The sequence below is a fragment of the Geotrypetes seraphini genome, chromosome 12, assembly GCF_902459505.1.
Source record: "Geotrypetes seraphini chromosome 12, aGeoSer1.1, whole genome shotgun sequence".
NCBI lineage: Eukaryota > Metazoa > Chordata > Amphibia > Gymnophiona > Dermophiidae > Geotrypetes > Geotrypetes seraphini.
In genome coordinates this window covers 105942906-105969529 of record NC_047095.1, presented here as the reverse complement: position 1 = coordinate 105969529, position 26624 = coordinate 105942906, and the positions used below count along the sequence as shown (strand labels likewise).

Sequence of the window (26624 nt, the reverse complement as noted above, 5' to 3'; positions counted from 1 at the left end):
GGCAGGAGAGATGGACATACACCAGGGACACAGACCAGCGGCTTGGGAATCAAGAGAAGATAGATAGGACAGCAATCGTTGTGGGGAACTCCATCATCAGACAAGTTGACAGCCACATAGCAGGAGGAAGACTGGATCATCTGGTGACCTGTCTACTGGGAGCCAAGGTAAAAGACATAGTGAGCCGCATTGACAGGATCATCGACAGTGTGGAAGAAGAAGAGATGGCAGTGGTGATCCATGTGGGGGTGAACAATGTGAGCAACAGGAACTACAACAGGGAAGTACTGAAGGACCAGTTCCAGATGCTAGGAAGGAAGCTGAAGAACAGAACGCAGAGGATAGCATTCTCAGAGATCCTACCGGTAGCCAGGGCTGATGAGAAGAGGCAGATGGAGCTGCAAGCAGTCAATGCGTGGATGAGGCGCTGGTGTGAGGAAGAAGGATTCCACTTTGTGCACAACTGGATGATGTTCTGAGGGAAGAGCAAGCTATAAAGGAAGGACGGACTCCACCTCAGCAGAGACGGAATGAGGCTACTTGCAAGCAACATCAAGAGAGAAGTTGAGAAGTTTTTAAACTAGGAAGAAGGGGAAAGCCAACAGTTGACCAAGAGAGAGTCAATGGTTCAGGAACCAGTATACCCGGAGGATACCATGCAAGAAGATAGAGGGAATGACTCACCAGATCACAGGCAAGTCAAATTGAGAAGGACACAAGAGGGAAGGACATGCAAGAAAGGAACAGGTCGCAAACTCAAGTGTATGTACACGAACGCAAGGAGCCTTAGAAATAAGATGGGTGAATTAGAAGCTATGGCACAAAAAGATAACGTTGATATCACAGGCATCACGGAAACATGGTGGATCAAGGAAAACATCTGGAACACTGTGCTACCGGGATACAAACTATACCGCAGAGTCAGAGTGGCTCAAAAAGGTGGGGGCATTGCCATATACATCAAAGGGAATTGAATCTACTGGAGAGAACAAGCCACAACTGACAGATAAGTTAGAGTCTCTATGGGTCAAAATTCCGGGAACAAATGGCCTGGAAATGAAGATCAGCATCTACTACCGACTCCCAGGGCAGTCCAAAGAAATTGATGGAGAAATGACGGACGAGATTATATGCAACTGCAAGGGAGGCAACACAGTTATCATGGGTGACTTCAACTATCCGGGAATAGACTGGAACCTAGGCATCTCTGGCTGCATTATAGAGACCAAGTTCTTGGATGCTGTAGGTGATTGCTTCCTGGAATAACTTGTCAAGGAAAATATTAGAGGAAATGCAATTCTGGACTTAATTCTAAATGGCCTGCGAGGACTGGCACAAGATGTAGAAGTAGAAGGGACGCTGGGAAACAGTGATCACAGTATGATACGTTTCAATCTGGACGCAGGGGAGAAACATTGGTCCAAAACGACAGCTACGGCACTGAACTTTTGAAAAGGGAACTACGAAGGGATGAGACTCATGGTACGAAAGAAGATTAAGAAGAGGATAAGCACTGTAAAAATGCTATAGCAAGCTTGGTCCCTTTTAAAGGTCACAGTCACCAAGGTGCAAAATCTATATATACCGTGCATCAACAAGGGATCAAAGAGGAAAAAGAACAAAGAACTGGCGTGGCTCACTGTAGAGGTGAAAGAAGAGATCAGAGACAAGAAAACTTTGTTTAAGGAATGGAAAAGGTCAAAAATGGATGAAAACTGAAACAAGCACAAACATTAACATAAGGCAGTAAAAGGAGCCAAAAGAGACTACGAGGAAAAAATAGCCAAGGAGGTGAAGAACTTCAAGCCATTCTTTTGATATATTAAGGGGAAACGACCCGGAAAAGAAGCAGTGGGATCATTGGATGACCATGGAATAAAGGGAGTGCTAAAGGAGGACAAAGCAATCGCTGACAAATTGAACACATTTTTGCATCTGTATTTATGGAAGAAGATCTACACAGCATACCAGAACCCATCAGGCTATATGCTGGAAATGAAGATGGAAAGCTGACAGGATTGACGGTCAGTCAAGAGGAGGTATGTAGGCAGATTGATGGGCTTAAAAGCGATAAATCCGCAGGACCAGATGGCATCCATCCAAGAGTCATCAAGGAACTGAAAGGGACCATAGCTGAACTGCTTCAACTAATTGCCAATCTGTCGATCAAATTGGGAAAGATTCTGGAAGATTGGAAGGTGGCGAATGTTACGCTGATCTTCAAGAAAGATTCGAGGGGAGATTCGGGAAACTACAGACCAGTGAGTCTGACCTTGGTACCAGGAAAGATGTTAGAATTGTTGATAAAGGACCGCATCATTAATCGCCTTGATGGACACGGGCTGATGACGACCAGTCAGCACGGTTTTAGCAAAGGCAGATCGTGTTTGATGAACTTGCTGCACTTCTTTTAGGGAGTAAACAGACAGAAAGACAAGGACAACCCAGTCGACATTGTATATCTGGATTTTCAGAAGGCGTTTGACAAGATTCCACATGAATGACTACTTCAGAAAATTGTGAGCCACGGAATCGAGGGTGAAAACTCATGTGGATTAAAAACTGGCTGGAGCATAGGAAACAGAGTGGGGTAAATGGACAATACTCGGACTGGATACCTAACTGGACCTCCGCGTTTGCGGGTCGCCGGACTAGATGGACCAAGGTCTGATCCGGTGAAGGCGTTTCTTATGTTCTTATGGAAGAGTGGGGTGCCACAGGACTCTTGCTTGGACCCATGCTCTTCAACATCTTTTTATAAATGTTCTGTACATTGGTACGACGAGTGAGGTGATTAAATTTGCAGATGATACAAGTTATTCAGAGTAGTGAAAACACAGGGGGATTGCGAAGATCTGCAACATGACATAATCAGGCTTGATGAATGGGCATCAACATGGCAGATGAGGGTCAACATGGATAAGTGTAAAGTGATGCATGTAGATAACAAAAATCTCATGCATGTATACAGGATGTCTGGGGCGGTACTTGGAGAGAACTCCCAGGCAAGAGACTTGGGAGTTATGATCGACAAGTCAATGAAGTCATCCACGCAATGTGTGGCGGCGACAAAAAGGACAAAAAGAATGCTAGGAATGATAAAGAATGGGATCACGAACAGATCGGAGAAGGTTATCATGCCGCTGTACCGGGCCATGGTGTGCTCTCACCTGGAGTACTGCGTATAGCACTGGTCGCCGTACATGAAGAAGGACACGGTACTATTCAAAGTGTCTAGAGAAGAGCGACTAAGATGGCTAAGGGACTGGAGGAGTTGCTGTACAATGAAAGATTAGAGAAACTGGGCTTTTTCTCCCTTGAACAGAGGAGACTTAGAGGGGACATGATCAAAACATTCAAGATAATGAAGGGAATAGACTTAGTAGATAAGGACAGGTTGTTAACCCTCTCCAAGGTAGGGAGAACGAGAGGGCACTCTCTAAAATTGGAAGGGGATAGATTCCGTATGAACATAAGGAAGTTCTTCCACCCAGAGAGTGGTAGAAAACTGGAACGCTCTTCCAGAGTCTGTCATAGGGGGAAAACATCCTCCAGGGATTCAAGGCAAAGTTAGACAAGTTCCTGCTAAACTGGAACGTGCTCAGGTAGGGCTAGTCTCAGTTAGGGCACTGATCTTTGATCAGAGGGCCGCCGCGTTAGTGGACTGCTGAGCACAATGGACCACTGGTCTGACCCAGTAGCGGCAATTCTTATGTTCTTATGACCCAGCTTGGAAAAGAGATGGTTGAGGGGAGATATGATTGAAGTCTAAAAAATCTGGAGTGGACTAGAACAGGTACAAGTAGATCAATTTTTCACTCTGTCAAAAATTACAAAGTCTAGGGGTCAATCGATGAAGTTACAGGGAAATACTTTTAAAACCAATAGAAGGAAATATTTTGTTCATTCAGAGAATAGTTAAGCTCTGGAACACATTGCCAGATGTTGTGGTAAAAGGAATATTGTAGCTGGTTTTAAGAAAGGTTTGGACAATTTCTTGGAGGAAAAGTCCATAGTCTGTTATTGAGAAAGACATGGGGGAAACCACTGCTTGCCCTAGATTGGTAGCATGAAATGGTGCTACTCCTTGGGTTTTGGACAGGTACTATGGACCTGAATTGGCCACTGTGAGAATGGGCTACTGGGCTTGATAGACCATTGGTCTAACCCAGTAAGGCTATTATGTTATTTTCCCTTTCCTGGCTTCAGCAGCAAAAGCCCAGTGGTATTCCTGCTTCCCCCTGTGACTCTGCTGTCTGGAAGCTTGGGCAGTGTGATGCTGGATATTTGGATTGATCTTGTAGCTTCAAGTCTAGTGAGAGTTGAAACCACAAAAACAATCCAAACTTCTGGCACCATGTATCTCAAGCTTGCAGATAGCTGAGCTGCCTTGGGGAAAGCAGAAATCCTGCTGAGCTTCATAAGGTCAGGGAAATATGATAGAGATGTTTAAATACCCATGTGACATAAATGTGCATGAGGTGAATCACTTTCATTTGATAGGAAACTCCAGAGTGAGAGGCATGGGATGAAGTTAAGAGGTAATTACACTACATTATATTAGAGATTTCTATTCCACCATTGCCTTGCGGTTCAAGGTGGATTACAAAAGAATTACAAAAAAATGTATTACAAGAAGAAGATATCTGGTAGTTTCTAGAGGAGATAAAGAGTGGATTGGGTTGCTTTGGGAAGTGGTACTGGGAAGTAGGAAGGAGCTAGCGGTATTAAGTCGTTTGCAGGAATTTCTTGAAAAGTAGGGTCTTTATTTCTTTTCTGAATGTTTGTAGTCTGGGTTCATAATCAGTAGATTGGAGATTTGGTTGTCGAGTTTTGCTGCTTGTGTGGCTAGGAGGCCATCGTATCATTTTTTCTGTTTGACTTCTTTGATTGGAGGGTGGGTGAATGGAGTGTGGGTTTTCCTATGTCTAGCTGATGTAGTTTGGATAAGGCGGTTGTTCAGGTAGGTTGGGCTGTTGCCATTTATGGTTTTAAATAGTAGGCAGTAGAATTTGAATAATATTATTGCCAGAATTGGAAGCCAGTGTGAGTTGAGGTATGCCTCTGTGATGTGGTTGTGTTTCCTCAATGAAAAGATAAGCCTCAGTGCTGTGTTTTAGATTGTTTGTAGTTGTTTTATCATTGTTGCTGGGCAAGGGAGGTAGAGAATGTTGCAATAGTCTAAAAAACCTAGGACTAGGGATTGTACTATGAGCCAGAATTGTGTTCTATCAAATAATTTTTGACCTTGTCTTAAGTTTCTCATAACTGGGAATGATTTTTGTATTGTTTTATTAAGAACATAAGCAATGCCTCTACTGGGTCAGACCTGAAGTCCATCATGCCCAGCAATCCACTCACACGGTGGCCCAACAGGTCCAGGACCTGTGCAGTAATCCTCTATCTATACCCCTCTATCCCCTTTTCCAGCAGGAAATTGTCCAATCCTTTCTTGAACCCCAGTACCGTACTCTGCCCTATTACGCTCTTTGGAAGTGTATTCCAGGTGTCTACCACACGTTGGGTAAAGAAGAACTTCCTAGCATTCATTTTGAATCTGTCCCCTTTCAACTTTTCTGAATGCCCTCTTGTTCTTTTATTATTCGAAAGTTTGAAGAATCTGTCCCTCTCTACTCTCTCTATGCCCTTCATGATCTTGTAAGTCTCTATCATATCCCCTCTAAGTCTCCTCTTCTCCAGGGAAAAGAGACCCAGTTTCTCCAATCTCTCAGTGTATGAAAGGTTTTCCATCCCCTTTATCAGACGTGTCGCTCTCCTCTGAACCCTCTCGAGTAACGCCATGTCCTTCTTAAGGTACGGCAACCAATATTGGACGCAGTACTCCAGATACGGATGCACCATCGCCCGATACAATGGCAGGATAACTTATTTCATTCTGGTTATAATACCCTTCTTGATTATGCCTAGCATTCTGTTTGCCTTCTTAGCGGCCACTGCGCACTGTGCCGTCGGCTTCATTGTCATGTCCACCATTACCCCCAAGTCCCTTTCTTAGGTACTCTCATTTAATAACATCCCTCCCATTGTATGGTTGTGGGCTTCTGTTTCCCACATGTAATACTTTACATTTCTCAACGTTGAACTTCATCTGCTATCTCGTTGCCCATTCCCCTAGTTTGTTCAAGTCCTTTTGCAATTCTGCGCAGTCCTCATTAGTCCAAGCTCCACTAAATAGTTTGGTGTCATCCTCAAATTTTATTATCTCACACTTCATCCCTGTTTCTAGATCATTTATGAATATATTAAATAGCAGCGGCCCGATTTGTGATTGCATGGTGCAGCATCTATCTATCATCATTCCTAGTAGTTTTAGGGTGGGTTGAATGGGGTAATTGATTAAGTTAATTTTTATATTGGTTATGGTTGGGACTTTGTTATTTTCGAGGAGGATGAATTTTGTTTTGTCTGGGTTCAGCTTCAGTGTATGATATTTCATCCATGTTACTACTGTTTCTAGTGTTTGGTGTAGTGTGTTTGTCATAAAGGGCTTGGGTTGATCAAAAGGTATGAGAATGGTGATGTCATTTGCATAGCTATATGAGGTTAGGCCTAGTTTGTCCAGGCAGGCGCCGATTGAGGCAGTATAGAGATTGAAGAGAGTAAGGGATAGTGGGTATCCTTGGGGTACACCGCAGTGGTTGGACCAAGGTTCCGATTTTTCTTTGTTTGATTTTACTCTGTAGGTTCTGGATTTTAAGAATCTTTCAAACCATGAGTATACCTTATCAGTGATACCTATTGTGTCCAAAATTTGCAGTAGGATGTTATGGTCTACCAGGTAAAATGCTGCTGTTGGATCCAATTGTATGAGCAGCATTTTTTTGCCTGTGCTGAGGTGTTGTCTAGCTGTGTCAACAAGGGAGTCTAGTAGTGTCTCTGTGCTGAAGTTGGTTCTGAAGCCAGATTGCATGGGGTGGAGCATGTTGTGGTCTTCCAGATAGTTGGTGAGGAGTTTGGCTACTAGCCCTTCTGTTAGTTTGACATAGAGAGGTATTGAGGCAATGGGTCTATAATTGGATGGTTAATCCGTTGTTTCTTTAGAGTCTTTTAGGATCAGTGTGACAATGATTTCACTGAGGTCAGTTCGGAAAAGGCCATCTGTGAGCATGGTTTGTATCCATTGTAGGAGAAGGGCATGGAATTTTGTGATGGAGGATTTTAAGAGATATGGTGGGCAGTGGTTGAGGTCATATGATGCGTGGCTGTACTTTCTGTAGAATTTGTTAAGGTTGGACAATTGTAAAGTGGGGAAGTAGGACCAGGTTCTGTCTACAGCCGTTGATTCTTTTTCTGTGGGGGGTATTGTGATTTCTTTTAGGTAGGTTGAGGTAACGTTGAGGGTAGCTCTGGCATTTGTAATTTTGTTCTTGAAGTGTTCTGCTAAGAGGATGGCTGAGAGGGGAGGGGGGTATTGTTAGTGTTCAGGTAGGGTTTGGTGTCAGTTAGATCTTTTAGCATTTGAAATTGTTTTTTGGTGTCTTGAGTTTCTGTGCCTATTAAGTTGGTGTAGTGTGCTTTTCTCTTATCCTTTAGTTCTAGTTTGTATTGTTTGTTTATTTTTTTTTCCAGGCAGTTTTTGTATGTTCTAGATTAGTTTTTCTCCATTTTCTTTCTAGTCATCTACATTGTCTTTTGATTGTTTGTAATTTGTTGTTAAACCATTGGTCTGATCAACTGCTGGTTCTGGTTTTGGTTTGTAATGGGGCTAGTTCATCAAGGGTGGGAGTACTCAGTTTGCACCATTGTGAAATTAAGTCCTTGAGATTGCATTCCTATATTGTATCATCTATTTTATTCCAGAATTTGATTGGCTCGATGTGTATGCGTGAGGTGTAGGTTACTTTTTTGGATTTTGGTGTGGTTTTGTTTTTGGTCCAGTTGATGTTGAAGGAGTATGTGTAGTGGTCTGGCCAGAGGGATTGGGACCATGTTCCATTAGAGGTATGAATTTCTGATAGACTCAGAAGTTAATCTAAGGAAATACTTTTTTACAGAAATGGTTGTAGATGCAGAGAATAGTCGCTAGGTAGAGGTTGTGGAGATAAAGACTGTGTATTAATTCAAGAAAACATGGAACAGGCACGTGTGATCTCTTACAGAGAGGAGGAAATAGTGGATGCTGTGGATGTGGAGACTGGATGGGCATTTGGCCTTTGTCTCCCATCATGTTTCTATATTCTATGTAGCTCTTAGAGGGTTGGGTTTTAGCCTATAGGCCATAAGTTGGACTAGGGTTGCTAGATAGTTCCAGAAAAAGGAGGATGGATTGAGACATCCAGGCTTTACTTCCATTGCTTTCAGTGAAAGTAAAACCTGGTATTCTCAATCCATCCTCTTTTTTTTCTGGAGCCATATGGTAACCATAGGTTGGATAAGCCTGTTTTTTTTATAATATACTGTACATCTAGTTGTGTAATAATGATATCTGGATGTCAGCCTTGAATATCTGGATTTTATAGTCATGGCAATCCAGTCGGTCCACCGTGGTGATAACATGCATGAGCGAGATAGATAAGATGTTATTGATGAAACTTTACTTTAAAAATAGGTTAACGAAATTTTGTGGGGATTTAGTTAGGATATTTCCGGATGTCTCTAGAACAACTCAATTGAGAAGGAAAGAATTTCTGAAACTGAAGGATAGAGTTTTGGCACTAGAGGCATCTTTTTATTTGAAATTTCCTTGTAAATGTTTGATTAAGTTACAAGATATTGAGTATGCCTTTTGGGATCCTATACAACTACAACAATTTTTAGTTGCGAGAGAACAGAAATGAGTTTGTTTCATCTTCTGAGAATAAGAGGAGTTAAATTAAATTAATATCCCAATTAATAAGGAATGATTCAAGGTTGCATAGTATGAACCATGAATTATAGTCCTTTAATTTTCTTGATTTTTTTCTGATTAGAAATAGTAACATATTCTCTCCATTAATGTGGGCTTAAAAGGAATTATGTATGTATGATTTGATTATGTATTGTTTTGTGTAATTCTTCCTTTTTTTCCTTTGGAATTATTGAATATTGTAATGTATTCAAAATTATAATAAAAATAAATAAAAATAAAAAAAATAAAACCATTGACAGTCAAGGCTGAATATTGACCCAGTAATGCATAATCAGGGGCATATCACATTATAATGATAACACTCACCAGTTTGGTTGGAGACTTCTCCCTCTGGGCAGCGGATACAGTCATAGCAGCAGACAGGCTCTCCTTCCCTGGTTAATTTCCTGAACCCAGGAAGGCAACTCGGGCTGCATCTGGATTGTGGACGTGTCTGAGGATTGAGAAAAAATCTGAATAACTTGAAGTAACCCTGAGTTGTGACTTTTCAAATGCAGCTTTATAGTTCTCTCTAAATATGAGCCAATATGAGCTGTGGGTGGCATATTCTAAGAGGTAACCATGGGCAAAAATAAGAGTGTCAAACCTCAATGTGGGGTGTTCCTAAACAAGATGAGATATAGCTGACAATAGGACCTCAAAATCCAAAGAATAGACTCCCAAAGTACTAAGACTTGGAGAAGGGAGATTTTTAAGACTGTCACTTGTCCTGCTCCAGAAAAAAAAGAACCAGAAAGAAATAAACTCCCTGAATTGGGAGAAAAACTCTCTAGCTCCAAAAACTGGGCTCACATATTACAGCTTGAATTGTTTAAGGGACACCGAACATTAAAGGGGGAGTAAAAATCAGAAGGTGAGGCTGAAAACCAGGGCGGCAGACTTCCAAACAACGTTCAACATTGAAAATGCAAACAAACGCTGAAAAAAATCCAACTTAGCTTTCACTGTGTGTTCATGTCACTGTCGCTGTCCTGTGCAGTGCAGTATAAATGCCTCACCACCACAATCCAAGCAAAAATGAAAAATCCAATAACGCTGTTGGCTGCCAGAACCTGGGTGTACTTCAATCAACAAAAGACTCCTTGTTTTGCCTTCTAATTGCTGTGTCAGGATGAACAAACCTCTCTGTTAATGACTGCACAGAGTGCAGGAGGCGGGATGCCATAAAAGCTGGCCAAAATTATGTCATTAAAGGCACAAAAATTCAAAATTCAAAAATTTAAAGAGAAACAAACTCATTTCAACAGTGGCACGGAAACCTACCACAAGATCCAGGGAGGTTATGATTATAGTTAAAACACTTCAAAGATTTTAGTGACAGCAAAAAGGCATCTTTAAAAAGACATCTTTACGGAGAATCTTTACAAAAAATAAAGACCATCCCACCCACCACTAGATCCAATGAATGAAAAGAATGTCAAAAATCCACAAATGGAAGGAGAAAGATTCATTTGAGAAAAGTCCTCCATTCCAATATCCATAAGGTTCTATGGTTTGCAACTCAAATATCAGCCGTTGTTCTCTTCTTCGTAACCATTTTTGATGTCCCATCTCTTTTTGACAGCCACAGTTGTTGAAGAAAAGTACAGCATAGATCATCAAATGTATGACCTAGATCTTGGCAGTGTCTAACTTCCAGATTCTCTCTTCTAATATATGAGCTGTGTTCAATCAATCTTGTATGAAAAGATCGGGAAGTCTGGCCAATGTAAATCTTTTCACATGCTCATCTGATCATGTAAATCACATTCTTCCCGATCTTTTAATATTAAACAATCCCATATTTTTTGAATTTTCTCAAACTGCTTCTCCTAATTGCATATACTTTTTCATATTTACTGTATAAGCATACCATGTTCCACCAACTATTATAATCCAATTTAGGAAAATCCTTCCAATTAGATTAAATGGTTTTGATTGCTATCATTATTAAATTATTGAATAGTTCTGTTTTATAACTATTTAACGTAGATTCTAGCCCAAACCACCCTACTTTAATTATTGAGTAAATTAGTAGTTTTGATATAGAAAGGAATTTTGATATGGTTGCCCAGACCTTGCTCCAATAGGTAGCTACATATGGACATTTGAATATCATATGTTCCATAGTTCCAATTTTATCTTTAGAAGTCCAACAGAATTTCCCTTTTGAGTCATCTATTTTTGACAATTTTAAGGTGTCCACAAAGCCTTGTGCACTAAAAAAATGAAGATTGCATTCAACTGTGATTGAAATCCATTCTGATTTCCATTGTATTTCATCTAATTTTTTATCCACGTCAAACTCCCAAGTACCCTGTATTCCTTTTGGTACCTTATACATATTAAATTTTAAATGCATGTACTATTGAGAAGCCACTTCTTTCCCTTCTGATATCATTGAACAAAGTGATACACAATCCAGTTGTACATTCCGTAGCTTGGTTTGTGAAGGGGCTGCCACTTTTGGATATTTTTCTTTTTAGAAAATAAGCTCCATTTTTATCTAAATTGAGTTCTTGGCACATCTGACTTTGGGGAAGCAAGTGCTATACAAGCATTTATTCCTCCTTGAACTAAATGCTGTATAGGGTCCTTGTTGTGAAAGTTTACCTGAAAATATAAAGTACTTAGAGTTCAACATATGTTTTTCCAGGTTTTCTCAAAATAAGAGATTGTCACTTGCTTCCTTTTGCCATTGGAAGGCAGCACTGAGCAGTCGTGTGTACAGTTTGAATAATTTGAGTTTGTACTACTGAAGACATTGCCCAAGACATGAAAACATTTTAAAAAAACACCTGATTAAAAGGAAAAAATGAATAAACCATAATTATTTTATTTTTCAAAATGGAATGTTTTGGCCTACTTACAACTACTAAGGGCTCCTTTTACTAAGCCGCGTTAGGGCTTTAACGCGCGTAATAGCACACGCTAAATTGCCAGGTGCACTAGACGCTAATGCCAGCATTGAGCTGGCGTTAGTTCTAGCCACGTAGCACGGGTTTAGCACACGCTAAAAAGCTGCTTGCGCTATAACCACTAACACGGCTTAGTAAAAGGAGCCCTAAGTTTAAGTGTTTAAATTTAATTGAGGTTGCAGTAGAAATGTTAGGCTTCTAAATATGGCTGAAAAGAGAGGCCCAACTTAGGTGCCTAATTTAGGTAACCATTTTTTTTAAAAAAACATCAACCTTGGTATTGTTATACATCTCTCCCTCCCCACTCCCCTTTAACTAAGCCATGTTAGAGGTTTCTCCCGTGGCCCAGAGTGCTAAATACTCTGACACTGCTCAGATACTCATAGAATTCCTAAGAGCATTGGAGCAGCGTCAGAGCATTTAGTGCCCTGGGCCATGTTATAAACCTCTATCGTGGCTTTGTAAAAGAGGGCCTCTATTTGTAACTACCAGCATGATATGTGTGTGGTTCAGTGTCTTCCATCTTGATTTTGTGTTATACAATCTGACCTGTGTATATGGCTCCTCCCACACAATCAGCTTCTCATTGATGATAAAATCCTTCCCCGATGAAGCATAAGGGTTATAACTTCCAACTTTTTCATTAATACTTGTATCATTGGGTAGGATGAATATTTTTATAATATCATAACCAATGGCGAAATCACCGTTCTCATCAAAAAAGATCTCTTCACCCAGAACATTCTTAAAGTGGAGGTTCTTCAGATAACGATGAAGCTAATGGAAAAGCAAATTAATTTTAGAGAAGCTAATTTTAGGGATATTTTACTAAATTCAAGCACATACAATTTCATCTTGATTTCATGGGTTTCCTTTTGAAGTAACATGAAAACAGTCACATGTTTCCTTACATGCCATTTTCAAAATTAAACTATAGACAATAACTGCAGTGGACAAGTTGGTCACTTTGTATTTAATTTCCTGCCCCCTAGAAATTTGAGGGATGTGCCCTGTGATGAAGACCACGCACCATTTTAGCAGCCTTCCTCTGGTCTGACTCCATCCTTTTTATATCTTTTTGAAGGTGCAGAATTGTACACAATATTCTAAATGAGGTCTCACCAAAGTCTTATATAGGGGCATCAATACCTCCTTTTTCCTACTGGTCGTACCTCTCCCCATACATCCTAGCATTCTTCTAGCTTCCGTCACCTTATCAACCTGTTTGTCTACCTTAAGATCATTACATACAATCACACCCAAGTCCTGCTCCTCTGTCATGCACATAAGTTCTTCACCCCCTAAACTGTACCGTTCTCTTTGGTTTTTGCAGCCCAAATGCATGACCTTGCATTTCTTAGCATTAAATTTTAGCTGCCAAATTTCAGACCATTCTTCAAGCTTCACCAGATCTTTCTTCATGTTATTCATACCATCTGGGGTGTCTACTCTATTGCAGATCTTGATATCATCCACAAAGAGGCAAATCTTGCCCGACAGCCCTTCAGTAATAACATTTATAAAAATGTTAAAAAGATCATAAGCTTACCAAAAATAACACAGTGCACCTGATATCCATAAACACAATGGGGAAAAAAGACCTCAACAGCCCCTTTTATAAAAAAAAACATAATTTTTGTAATGTCAATCGAATGGGGTAAAGGTTCTTATCATAGGTCAAAAACCCCATTGTGAAAGAGGTATATGAATTTTTTTTTAAATTAATCACCAACCTAAAACCAAACTTAAATGTTATTTAAGATCTTATTTTTAAAGGTGTAAAAGGACTAAATCACAGTGACCTTGCTGTTTCAAAAGCTGTTATTGAAAAAAATTATGATGCAATGAACAACCTTTAAGAGGCTGTGAAATGACCACTTATCTTGAATGGTAAGATCCCAAACAGATTATATCCTGCTTATCCTAGGAATAATAAGTGAATTTCCCCATATCCATCTTAGTAATGGCTTATGAGCTGCTGAATGCTGTGCACTGCGTCAATGCTCCAGGGAGTGGCAGAGCAGCGCTCAGCATTCAGGGCACCAGCCGGCACTAAAAAACACTCTTGCAGTTTTGTAAAAGGGGGGTATAATATTTAACAGATTAAGCTTTGTCTGTGTTAGTAATTTTATTATTGATTTTAATTATGTACTCCATGTATATGACAGCCATTTCTTAAGGATTACAATTTTGTATTTTTAAAAATAAAGATTCTTGTACCTTGTACATTCCATTCTGCAGTCTTTTCCTTGTTTTTCATATAAAGAATACACCATTGTTGGAGCAGTGGTATATAAATAAATCAAATAAAGGGCCTTTTTTATGAAGCCACGCTGGTGAGAGCCACATGGTAAGTGTACCAAAGCCCTCTAAATCCCTATGGTCTTTCATGCATTTGCCGTGCCGGCCTATACTAATTTGATTGATAAAAATGGCCCTAAATCAAATTACCTTCCATGGCAAAAAGTCCAAAAATCTCTCCCTTTCTCCATTCCATGGGGTGGTATTACCAGAATTAGAAGCCACCATGGCATGCAGTGCGTGTGCCAGGGCATATACAGCATTGTATACGTTATAGCTGCTCCCAAAGTTTATGGCATCACAGTGACCACGAGGGCCAGATATTTCATTACTGCCACATGATCTTTTCATGCTCTTTGGGCATCGTTTGTTACACAGCTCCTTCCACCACCCCTCTGTAAATGAATTACTTGGAAGCTGGGCAAGATTCACCTCACGGACAAATTTATAAAAGTTTGGAATATTCTTTGTTCCAACAGTGAAAGCTAAGCTGTTTTTCCCATCACCATAGAGTGAAGGTATTAAAAATCCCCAATCAGCAGTGGTGATCCAAATCTTTCCAGATGCTCTCCTGATGTCTCTATTTATATAAAGGTCACTAAATTCTCTGTTACAATAGAAAATAATTACTTTAGTTGAAGATGATTGGATGATCTGGAAAATATTATCAGTATCTTGATCCTTTACAGAACTGGAGTGTCTGAAGGTTTCAGTGAATTCGATGCAACCTCCATTCCGCTCAATCCCTTCTCTCAGGATCTGCACAACCTTCACGCTATTTTCATCATCAAGTGCAAGGATACCAACCCAGGTCCAGTCAAAATGCTTCAGTAATCTGACTATCCCATTGCAAAGGTGTAGGTCACTGGGGACAGTCCTGTAGAAATTAGGAAACTTAACCGGGTCACTCATGAAAAGATTCCCTGAGTTGTAACTGATCTGCTGAAAATAAAAGTTTGACTGCATCACCATCTTTATCATGTGAAAATATGTTTCATTCACTTATCAAATATTTAGAAGATGTTTATACTGTTAGGTGGAGGTGTGGCCTAGTGGTTAAAGCAGCTGCCTCAGCACCCTGAAGTTGTGAATTTGATATCACAGACAAAATAAATTTCATTTGTAGAACTAAAGGCATAAATCTTCAAAATTAGTAGATAAAATCTTCAAACACTTTGTGTGAATATACTGTAAATGAAAATAAATAGAATGTGAAACAAGGGAAAAAGCCTCAGGGCACAGCTCAGGACTCAAGTGTCCTCATAAAGCTTTTCAGTGTCTCTTCATCCTGTTCACCCTTGTGATGCATAGAGCTTTCTGGACCCCTGTTCATTTAAAAAAATTAGATAGCTTTAAATCTGATAGATGCTGGCACTGGCATCTTGAAGCAGGGACTTTAGATCACTTGTTATTCTATTGTCCATATATACTAGAACTTTGGAAATCAATCTGGAACCAAATTAATTGCATTTTAGAAAATCATGTGGCATTATCATATGACATAGTATTATTTGGCATGGAAATGAGGGCAAAGAAACAAATTTCCTCTAATAATAAAAAAATATTGCTCATTTTAACAGGGGTTGCCATTCAACAGATCACGTACAACTGGAAAAACTGGAAGAGAAGACTGAGAGGGGATCTGATAGAGACTTTTAAAATACTAAAAGGAATGGACAAAATGGAGCAAGTTCACTCACCAGCAGGGGGAAAGGATGGTGAGCAAGAAACAATGTTATTCACATTGTCAAATGTGACTCCGACTCGGACAAGAGGTCATGGACTGAAGCTGAGAGGGGACACGGCCAGGACAAATGTCAGAATGTTCTACTTCACACAGCGAGTGGTAAATGCCTGAAACTCTCTCCCGGAAGAGGTGGTGGAGGAAACCACCATTCTAGGATTTAAGGAAAAACTGGACATACACCTTCTTGCAGGACGCATTGAGGGATACGAGTGACTAAGATATTCGCCAGGGTACGCCTGGCTGAGCCTCCGCGTGTGCGGATCACCGGACTAGATGGACCCAGGTCTGATCCGGTGCAGGCATTTCTTATGTTCTTATGTTCTTACTGTTTCTGGTGGAACTCTGTGTGCCACATATATAAAATGGAAAGGACATTAAGTTTCAAGTTTCAAGTTTGACCTTTATTTGATGGATCGCTTATAATAACATCTAAGCGATGTACAGTGTTAAAAACCATCAGAATGTGGTAATACATTTAGTTTATAATAGTCACTCAAAAGACAGACAAAATTAGACAAACAGGAGGGGGTGGGAAGAAAGGGGAAAAGTTACAATGTTGTTTTTTGTTAGAAATTGACATCAAAGGGAAAACACATCGGGTAATAATAGGTTAGGATGAGATAGGAAGAATATTGGAACTTAAAAGATGATATTTCATGTGTCAAACGCGTCTTGAAATAAGTAAGTTTTAAAAAATTTTTTAAAAGCAACCAGGTCAGTTTCGTTTTTAATGAAATTTGGAAGGGAGTTCCACAGTGAAGGGGCTTTTACAGAAAATATATCATTTCGCCTAGTGCCTATGACTTTTAATGAAGGGACTGAGAGCAATTGTGATGAAGAGGATCTAAGAGAACGAGAAGTTTTGTGTGGGACTATCATTTTTGTAATATATTGAGGTTCACTGAAGGTTAATGTTTTGTATACCAGAAATAAAATTTTAAACGTAATTCGATGGGTTATAGGAAGCCAGTGTGATTTAATTAGTAAGGGGGTGACATGGTCAAATTTCTTTGCGTTATGAATTAATTTGATTGCTGTATTTTGGATAATTTGGAGACGTCTATTTTCTTTTTGAGTTATATTAATTAGAAGGGAATTGCAGTAATCCAATTTGGAAATAATGAGAGAGTGAACTAATATATTGAGAGATTTAGTATCCAGGAATGTAGAGATTGAACGTAAAAGCCGTAGTCTGTAAAAGCATGATTTGACTAATGCACTGATATGATCATGATAAGATAGATCTACATCAATTGTTACACCTAGGATTTTTAGCTTAGATACTGGTTCAATAGGAATATTGTCAAGTGTGAATGGTGTTTTTTGGAATATATCTCTTTTCCAAGTGAAAAGCATGGATTTTGTTTTTTGAGTGTTTAGAGCCAGTTTGTTATTTTTTAGCCAATTTTTAATTTTTTCTAATTTGTCATTGATTATTTTTATTTCTGCAGTGTTTTCTGGGTTGAGAGGGTGCATTAGCTGAATGTCGTCAGCGTAAGAAAAGGTTGTAAATCCTAGTGATTGTGACAAGGTGATAAGTGGAGATAGGAAAATGTTGAATAGAAGAGGAGAGAGAATTGATCCTTGCGGAACTCCAAAAGATGAGGAGAAGAATTCGGAATAGGATTCATTGAATTTAACTCTAGAAAGACGATCCGATAAAAATGAAGTTAGCCATTGTAAGACTTGGCCCTCTACCCCTAGTGATTGTAGACGATTAAGAAGAATTTCATGATCTATGGTATCGAAGGCTGCGGATAGATCTAGAGAAAAGAGAGCTACAGATTTGTGATGGTCAAGGAAGTAATGAATGTTTGTGACAAGACCAATCATGGAATATTCGGTACTGTGATATTTACGAAAACCTGTTTGGTTTGGATGTAACGCGTTAGAGGATTCGATGAAGTCAGATAGTTGTTCGAAAACTAGTTTTTCCGTCAGTTTCATTAGGAATGGAAGATTAGAGATGGGACGGTAATTAGATGAGTCATCTTGACTGGACTTAAAGTTTTTTAATATTGGTATTACAGTAGAAGTTTTCCAAGCAGAAGGAACGGTAGCAGAAGATAAACATTTTTGAATGAGAGATAGAATAAAAGGACCAAAATAATCGAAATATTTTTTTATATAGAATGGCGGAATAATTTCTGTAGGTGAACCTTTTAAGTTGATTGATTTAAGGTGTCTTTCAATATCATTAATAGTTGGAATTTTGAAGTTTATGCATTTGGCTGTCGGAATAGTGTTATTTGTAGATAGATTTTCGAAATTCGGAGAGATTAATGTATTAGTCGAGAATGTTTGTCTTATTATTGATATTTTTTGGCAAAAATAATCAGCTAGTTCTTGAGCTGTCAGTATTGATGTTTGATTTGGCATGTTTTTATTTTTTTCCGGGTTAACTGATTTTAAAATATTAAAGAGGACGGAAGTATTTTTTGCCTTTTGGATTTTGTTATTATAGAAAGATTTTTTTGCCTGGGTAATTTCATGTTTATAGTAGAGAGAGGTGTCTTTAAATTTTTGAAGGTTGGTGGGGGATTTTGAAGAACGCCATTTCCTTTCTACAGCACGAAGTTGAGTTTTGATTAAGGATAATTTTTTGGAATACCACGGATTTTTAGGTTTTCTGTTGGGTACAGTTTTAGTGATTAGTGGTGTCTTAGTGTTTAGTATGGATTCTAAATTTGAGTTCCAGTAATTAAGTTGATCATCGATTGTTTCAAATAATGGAAAGATGGTAGAAGGGCTAAATTTTGATGCGATGTCTGAGTTTTCTAATTGAGAAAAATCCCTGTATGAATATGTTTTGGTTTTGGAAGAATAGTTTGATGTCATTTGTTTGGGGAAGTGAAGATTTAAAGAGATTAAGCAGTGATCGGACCAAGGAATTGAAAGAATATTCGGAGTAGAGTAGGATATCGTTTCAGAAGAAGGAATTAGAATCATATCTAATGTATGTTTAGCTTGGTGAGTAGGATCATGAATCAATATTTGCAGATCTAGGTCATTAAAAAGTTTGATTGTTTCTAGGGTTTGTGGATTGTTATGGTTATCAAAATGGATATTGAAGTCACCTAGTATGATTGGGCAGTTAGCAGTTGAGCAAAATTCGAAGAGTAAATTATGAAGTGAGGATAATTTTGAATAGTCTATTGGAGGGGGAATGTATATTAAAAGGAAGTCTATTTTGTTTGTAGAATTTATTTTGAAGTGGAGATATTCAATAGAGGAATTGATAATAGATTGATCCTGAGATTTAATTAGATCTTTGAGAAAGATTATGGCTAAGCCTCCGCCTTTACGTTTGTGACGGTGGTTCCATAAGAAGTCATAATTAGGGGGACAGCAAAAGGAAAGATAGGCTTCCTCTCCGTCAGATAGCCATGTTTCAGTAATGCAAAGAATGTGTAAGTTTTGTTGGAGAATGGCGTCTTTAATGAGGTGATGTTTGGATTTGAGTGATCTAGTGTTGAGCAGGCCTAATTTTAAGTTTAGGGATTTAGTCTGGTTAAGAGTTTGACGAGCTAGAATAGGTTGTAATGTAAAGTCAGTTGAATGAGAAAGAAGCGTAGGAATAGGTAGTTGTCCAAAAAGGAAATCATAGCAAATTTCAGGATGTGTGGAGACCATTGATAGATTATTGCAAAGATTAACAATATTCTTCCCTGATCATAATATATGACATATGAGGGAGGGTGGGGGGAGGGAAAATTTGATTATTAAAGAAATAGATCATTATATATGTATTAAATGAAAGGGGGGTACAATATTTTAGGATGATACAATCAAATGTAAGAATTCAAGTGTTTTTAAATGTTCAATTGTTAAACATCATTTACTGTACATGATTTTAAGATATGAAAGGAATAAAGATTTTTTTAAAAAACCCTTGTGTTTAACATGCAAAACTCAAATGTGTCTTAATTTATAAATAACTAAATTTTAACTTCAATTTGCAAGTCAGCATTCTTTTCAAGTTCAAAAGTTAAAAAAAAAAAAAATCCCTGTGCAGATGACGGCCAGCGTTTCACTACAAAAAAGTTGCTTCAGGGCAAACATAAGAACATAGGAATAGTCTTACTGGGTCAGACCAGTAGCCTGTTCTCATGGTGACCAATCCAGGTCACTAATACCTGGCCAAAACCCAAGGAGAAGCAATATTCCATACTACCAATCCAAGGATCTGAACTTGGTGTGCAACACACATGTTCTGACCTGATATGGCTGACTTGCAGATTGAAGTTCTACAAATTTCAAGTTAAGTTAATATTTAGTTATAAGTAAATGAAGATATATTTGAGGTTTTCACACTCAAGTTTCAATTTATTAAAATTTGATGCAAACGCTTATAATATTATTTCAAAACGAGTTAGGTATTTTAGGCCGATGAGGTTCCGATAAGGTTTGTGAGCTGAGACATGCCCTGAGGCATTTTCCCTTGTTCACATTCTATTTGTTTTCCTTTATATACACACAAAGTAGTTGAAGATTTAGGGGTCCTTTTACTATGGTGCACTAAGCAATTTAGCGTGTGCTAATTTATAATGTGCCCATTATATTCTATGGACATGTTAGCATTTTGTGTGCACTAAATCAGTTTGTGCACGCTAAATCGGTTAGCGTGCCTTAGTTAAAAGAGGGGGTTGATCTACTAATTTTGAAGATTTATGCCTTTAATTCCACAAGTGACATTTATTTTGTTTGTGATATACATTGAGTCTCATGTTTCCATGTTTTGTTGTGAGTTTGATCCCAGGATCCTCCTTGAGACTCTGGCCAAGTCACTTAATCCCTCCATTGCCCTTTGTACCACACTTTGATTGTGAGCCTGTCAGGACAGATAGAGAAAATGAATTGACAACTACTTTGGATCAATCTCTTCATGAAAAAAGCAGTTCATAAATAAGAGAAGGAAGAAAAAGTGTGAGATGACAAAGTCATTTGGAACACAGTAGTCGAAGAGCTGAACTGAATTCTCAGGGAGAGAGAGCAGAGAAAATATTTTTTTACATTTCATAGTCTGGTTTCTTTTTTCCCTTGAAGTCAATGAAACAAAAGAACAATAAAAAGAGAATAACGACGGATGCTAGTTTCTTTCTTAAGTTTCCCTCTAAATGTTGAATTACATTGTCGGATACTCCAAACTGACACTCGGTATTCATTGCTTCCCCCATTCCCCCCAGGACATCTGGAAGCACAATGCAAATCCATTGCTTTTCGACAATATTTTGAAACCATTAACAATGTCCATTTGGATACATATTATTGCACATTAATTCTTATGACTACCAACTTGTCCGTGGATTACACAGCATATCCAGTCGGGTTATTGTTGTTCTCCTCAAATTAAGGAAGGAGCCATTCATATATTTGTTGTCAAATTCAATGCCACACTGCCTTCCCCCCGTCCAAGCAGGGAAACATGCCTCTTTGAGTGTTCATATCACCTACTTCTGCAATGCTATCAACAAATGTAACACTGTGTTTTTCTTATCCAGATGCTGTGTCTATGACTCAACGGTGATGCTTGCTACCACCCGGGATAATGAAACCTCGTTTTTCCCAGATTTCCCATCAAGGCTTATGGCTTCAGCCCTGTGTTATTCAAAATGGTCTCGATGACTAGGGTTACCAGATATCCGGATTTATCTGGAAATATCCTCTTTTTAAAGGACTGTTCAGGCATCTGGACACCTTTTCCTAACCTTGCACTTTGTCAGTGTTTTGAAATGCTGTTGAGAACGGGGCCGAGTCTAGAGTGCATCCTTGCATGTATGGATGCGACACAGTGATATCACACATAAGCGTGCATGCATGCAAAATCATTACATTGCATCTGCTTATGTGTAGTTTCACTCTACAGTATGCTCAGCCCAAGCAGACGAGGTATGCATGGGGTTGGGGGGACAGAATGAGGCAGAACTGGGGGTGGAACATATGGGGCTGGGGGTACAATGGGGTGGGCAAGGGGGCAGTATAGGGTGGGGCAAAATCTGCTAACCCTATTGATGATATCATGCAGTGATATCACCAACGATCAATAGTCTTTGAAATTTAAGGAAGGCATTTATTATGGCCTCAAAGATGAGATTGGAGGAGTTGATCCAAGGGGTAGGTGGGTCTTTATCTGCTGTCATCTACTATGTTAGTATGTAAGTTTAGATTTGGCATGGCAGATACCCACATCCTCATTGAACTGCAGCTGGGAAGTAGCTTTTCCCTTTCCAAGGATTAGGAAGGATTAAAAGAGAGCCATCGAGGTCTCTGGTCCAGTAATTTAACCTCCAGGTATTATACTCAAAAGAGATAGTACCTTGCAAGGGCAAGGAAGCTCCCTCTCATCCTTATTATTGCCAGCATAGAGAGTGAATCTGAGACAGGGCAGGTATATTTATTTCCTTAGGCAATGCATACCTCTCTACAATTCTGAAATGTGCTTTTGTTATCTCTAATATTTACATCTCCTATAGGAAACCTTTTAGCCATCATATAAGGAATGCAATTTTAAAACAAATGATTGAAGGGGTGAAAGAACACAAATCACTTCAAATATTGTTCTCTCCATATGCATATTTACCTGAGTATTCTGGTATTTATATATAACTAATTAACAAAATTATTGTTTCTGCCTCAAGTGAAAACCTTAGGTTAAGCTGATCTAAAATGCACTCACTCAGCGATCCCTCACTATCTCTCTTCACTTATCTCACACTATGATCCCCCGATGAGCTCCACTCATGGTAAACCTCTCTAAACTGTACCCTTCTTTTCAGATGCCAACTCCAGACTCTGTCCCTTCTACCTTGCTGCACCATATGCTAGGAACAAGCTGCTTGAATCCTTATGGCAGAATTTGTCTCTGACATCATTCATGGCACAGTTAAAAGCCCACCTCTTTGAGTGCGCTTTTTGACTCCAAATTCCTCTCATCTTGGGTTCTGCATATCCAACCCTATATGTCATTTTGGTCTGTCCAGTTAGATTGTAAGTTCTTCCAAGCAAGGACCCTCTATAAATGTCAAAATGTATAGCACTGCATATGACTTTCAGCCTATATAAGTGATAAGTAGTAGTTGTAGTATTAGTGATAGTTAAGCAGCGTCAGAAAAATATTAATTATAATTTAAGGTTCAGTGATATTTTCTAATTCTTGAATTTAAATTTCACTGTCTTGATATGCTTCCTCTATTTCTCTCATTTTTCTCCCTCTCTATCTGCTATGGCTCCTGAAGAAACCCTTTGAGAACAATTTCAAAGCAATTGATGAGTTAGCAAAGAATTTTACAAGGATTTCTTGAAACTGACCACCAGAGCTAAAAGTTGACAAATGGAGAAGATGAAATGGTGTTTTGATGCACTGGTGAAAACATGGCCCCAGATATTCATCTCCGACAGGTGGTAGATTATGTTAGGTTTAAGGGATCCCTACACCTGATAGCCTCAAATTCTACAGGTCAAGAATGTGAATTTGTTAGCATGCATTTAGATTCTTAACACGCCTTAACAATTTTAGGGCCCCCTATGACAAAGCCGCAGTAGTGATGCCGCTGAGGTAAATGCACTTCCACTTTGTAAAAGAGTCCCTTAGTACTTGCTGAATTGACTTAATGCATCTTAATCTCTGACATAACATGTGTCAATTCATTAAGCATGTATTAAAAAGTTCTAACATACATTAAACCACGAGTTAAGGTAATACACCATACATTTTTGTTATATTGTACTAAAAATTTGCACAAGTGGTAATGGAGAGTAAAGTGAGGTACTGAGAGTCACAAGTAATAACAGGAGAGCACAATTTGAATTCTGCATTTTGTCACAGCTGTAGTTCAGTGGTTAATAATCTGGAACCCATTTTACAAAGCCTGACAGTGCGGGACAGCACAGTAAATGCTCAGATTCTTATAGGAATTGAATGGGCATCGGATTAATTGCTGTGGGGCACTCACCTGCAGAGCTTTGTAAAATAGGGCCTTGGTTTCAATTGGCTGAAGGTTGATGTTCTTTAAGGAAAGGTTGTAGAAGAGGATAGGAAGTGAAATCTGGAGAGGCGGTAAAACTCACTCGATTGCTCAGCTGGAAGACCTTCAATGACAGCAGCCAGTGGACCAGTTGTTTTGCAGCTGTAGTTTGGGACTCCGGTGTCCATTCCTGTAAATATTCTTACAGTAGCTCTACACATAAATAATAAGTTGTTGTAAGGTTCATCAATATGGAATCCCAGTGTGAGGTTGGGTAAGAGGTCCGAGCTGTTGTTAATCTCCTCTACCGCAGACACAAAAGCCAGAAAGTTATAATACTTCAACTCGTCAAGACTTTAAGGACAATAAATGAGAGATAATATGAAAAATTAGCATCAAAATAAAAGATACAAAAAGCTATTAAAGCTTAGCAGAAATTTTTTTTTCCCTCTCTCTCCTTCCTTCTTTATGTTTTTTATTCTTTAGCTATGCAGATAAATGCACATCCTACCCAAATGCATACAGCCTTTATCATTAGACCCTTGCACCTAACATAATACTTCAATGATGAAAGACTTTCAGGACAATAAAAAACAGATAATATTAAAAAAGAGCATCAAAATAAAAGAAAAAAGGTTAGAAACAGTGATCAAGGTTTAGCAGTAATGCATATAGCCCTAAACACTGGACCCTAGCACCTCTGTTTCTTTGCCCATCCATAAACTTTCCACTCATGATTAAGCAGGAGCTAGAGGAGATTTACTGAGGAAGTGGTATCATAGAGAAATGATACAGTTGGAGGTACCATCAAATTTCCCTGACCCCTGCTAGAAATTCATATCCGGTGCAAGTAGAGATATGTCCCAGACTGAAGAAATAAGAAAAGATATATAAAGAGGGGAGGAATAAATGGGAGAGATGGAGGAGGAGGAAAGAAAGGGGAAAGATTAAAAAAGAAGGGAAGAGACAGTGAGAAGAGATGAGAGGAGAGAAGAGAGGGGAATCAGTGTAGGAAGGGAGAGAAAGAAGAGAGAATAGGAGAATAGAAGCAGGGAGGAGCATATACAATACAAACCCTTCTGCGATAGTCCCCCTGAATGCTGACTTCACTTGTACCCACACTACCCTCACCCACACAGCATTCTTACTAGCATAATATGAAATAAACAGTAAATAAGTGTTTCTAGCTTTGAAAACTTTTGCATTCAAAGATCCCTGAAACATGAGTTAGTTACATCTGTAGCTCATGCCTTGATCAATCAATATAAAACCTGCAAGCATATCACAGATAGGAGCTCATCCATAATGCTTCTTACTTGATATGTCCAAATAAATAGAGGGGAAATCTGTTGGATTGTTGAAAAAATGGATAAAAGATTTGTGTAGCTATTACTCCCCCTATCATGATGTCTCCGTCCCTACGGTATCCTTGTTCTGGTTGGTATCCTTTTTGTCGATTATGTGGTTTAAAGCTCTCAAGTGTACACTGACACTCTCCTGTCTTCCGCAGGATGTCACAGAGCATTAGCATCAGAACCAGTTGAGCTGCCATCTTTAACATTATGAAACAGCTTTTGTGAAAATGCTTGCCCTTCCTCCTCCAAGTATCCTCCTTGGGCATAGTATAGGATGTTTATGGTTCCTGATGGTCCTATCTGATTGAATATTTGAATGATAAATAGAAAATGCATTTACAGCAAAAGAGAATGAAGAAAGACAGTGAAATTATGATGCTAAGGTGACCGCTCTATTTCTAGCTAAGCTCCAACACCTCTGGGGGTACCATGAAGTCTCTGTTGTGCTTTACTGCTCAGAGGTCAAGCCTTGAGGAATATCTGCTCCTGTCACGAGCATATACTATGACAATATAGGTTGTTTCTTTTAAATATAATCTTATGAATCTTGTGTGTTCATTCACTATAGACAAATATTAATTTGATTGGAATGCTGGTGCAAGATATAATATAATAACAGAATGATAACAGAAAAAGATGTAATAGCCTTTCATCTTGCACAGTTATTGAGTGGATACATTTGAGATTCTGGTTAGATCTGCTATTTTGAGTTGGCCCACAGATACAGTCTACCTCCACTGCCACATCCCCTGCTGCCACAGCTACATACATTATATCCTGCATCTTATCTCCTCTTCTTCTGCTACTGGATTTGGCTTTTGCTGCCACCCTCTCCTGCCTACAGCCTGGAACAGTGAGCCCTCTGAATCCGCTGTTTCAGTTTTCGCATTCCAGATCTTCCCTGCCCCCTTTCCGCCTTCCTCCCGGCATCCCAGAACTTACCTGGTGGTCTTCCTACACTCCTGACCCATGCAGATCACTCAGCAAATGGCTGCGGGGGTTCCCGTCGTAGTCTCAAGAGAATATGGGAACTCACGGTACTAAGGACCTGGATTGGACACTTTGAGAATGGGCTATTGAGCCCGATGGACCATTTGTCTGACCCAGAAAGGCTATGCTTATGTTATTCCATTTTGCAAAAGTCAGTTCTAACTACCCAGATAAATGTGTTAGATAACAAGCTTTTGCATGAAACTGTAGAATTGTCAGCTACACCTTAGGAGGCACAGCAGTGAACCTCACATAAAAAGTCCCAGGTATACATCTCACCATAACCTCCTTATAGTGTGTGAGGAGCCCTCCAATGTCCATCCAAAACCTACTGGACCCAAATGTACACCACACCAATAACTCATGCCTGCAGGTAACACCTATATGTGGTTAGAGTGGGATTAGGATGGGGTTCGGAAGGCTTACAAATTTAACTGTAAGTATAGTGGTTAGAGTGGGATATGGGCCTGGTTCCCCATCTCTATGGTTCACTACACACCC

General features: G+C 39.2%; 1 pseudogene; it reads right to left on the bottom strand.

Moving 5' to 3' along the window:
* LOC117346240 overlaps window positions 1-26624 on the bottom strand; it is a 45853-nt pseudogene that overhangs the window by 4027 nt on the left and 15202 nt on the right.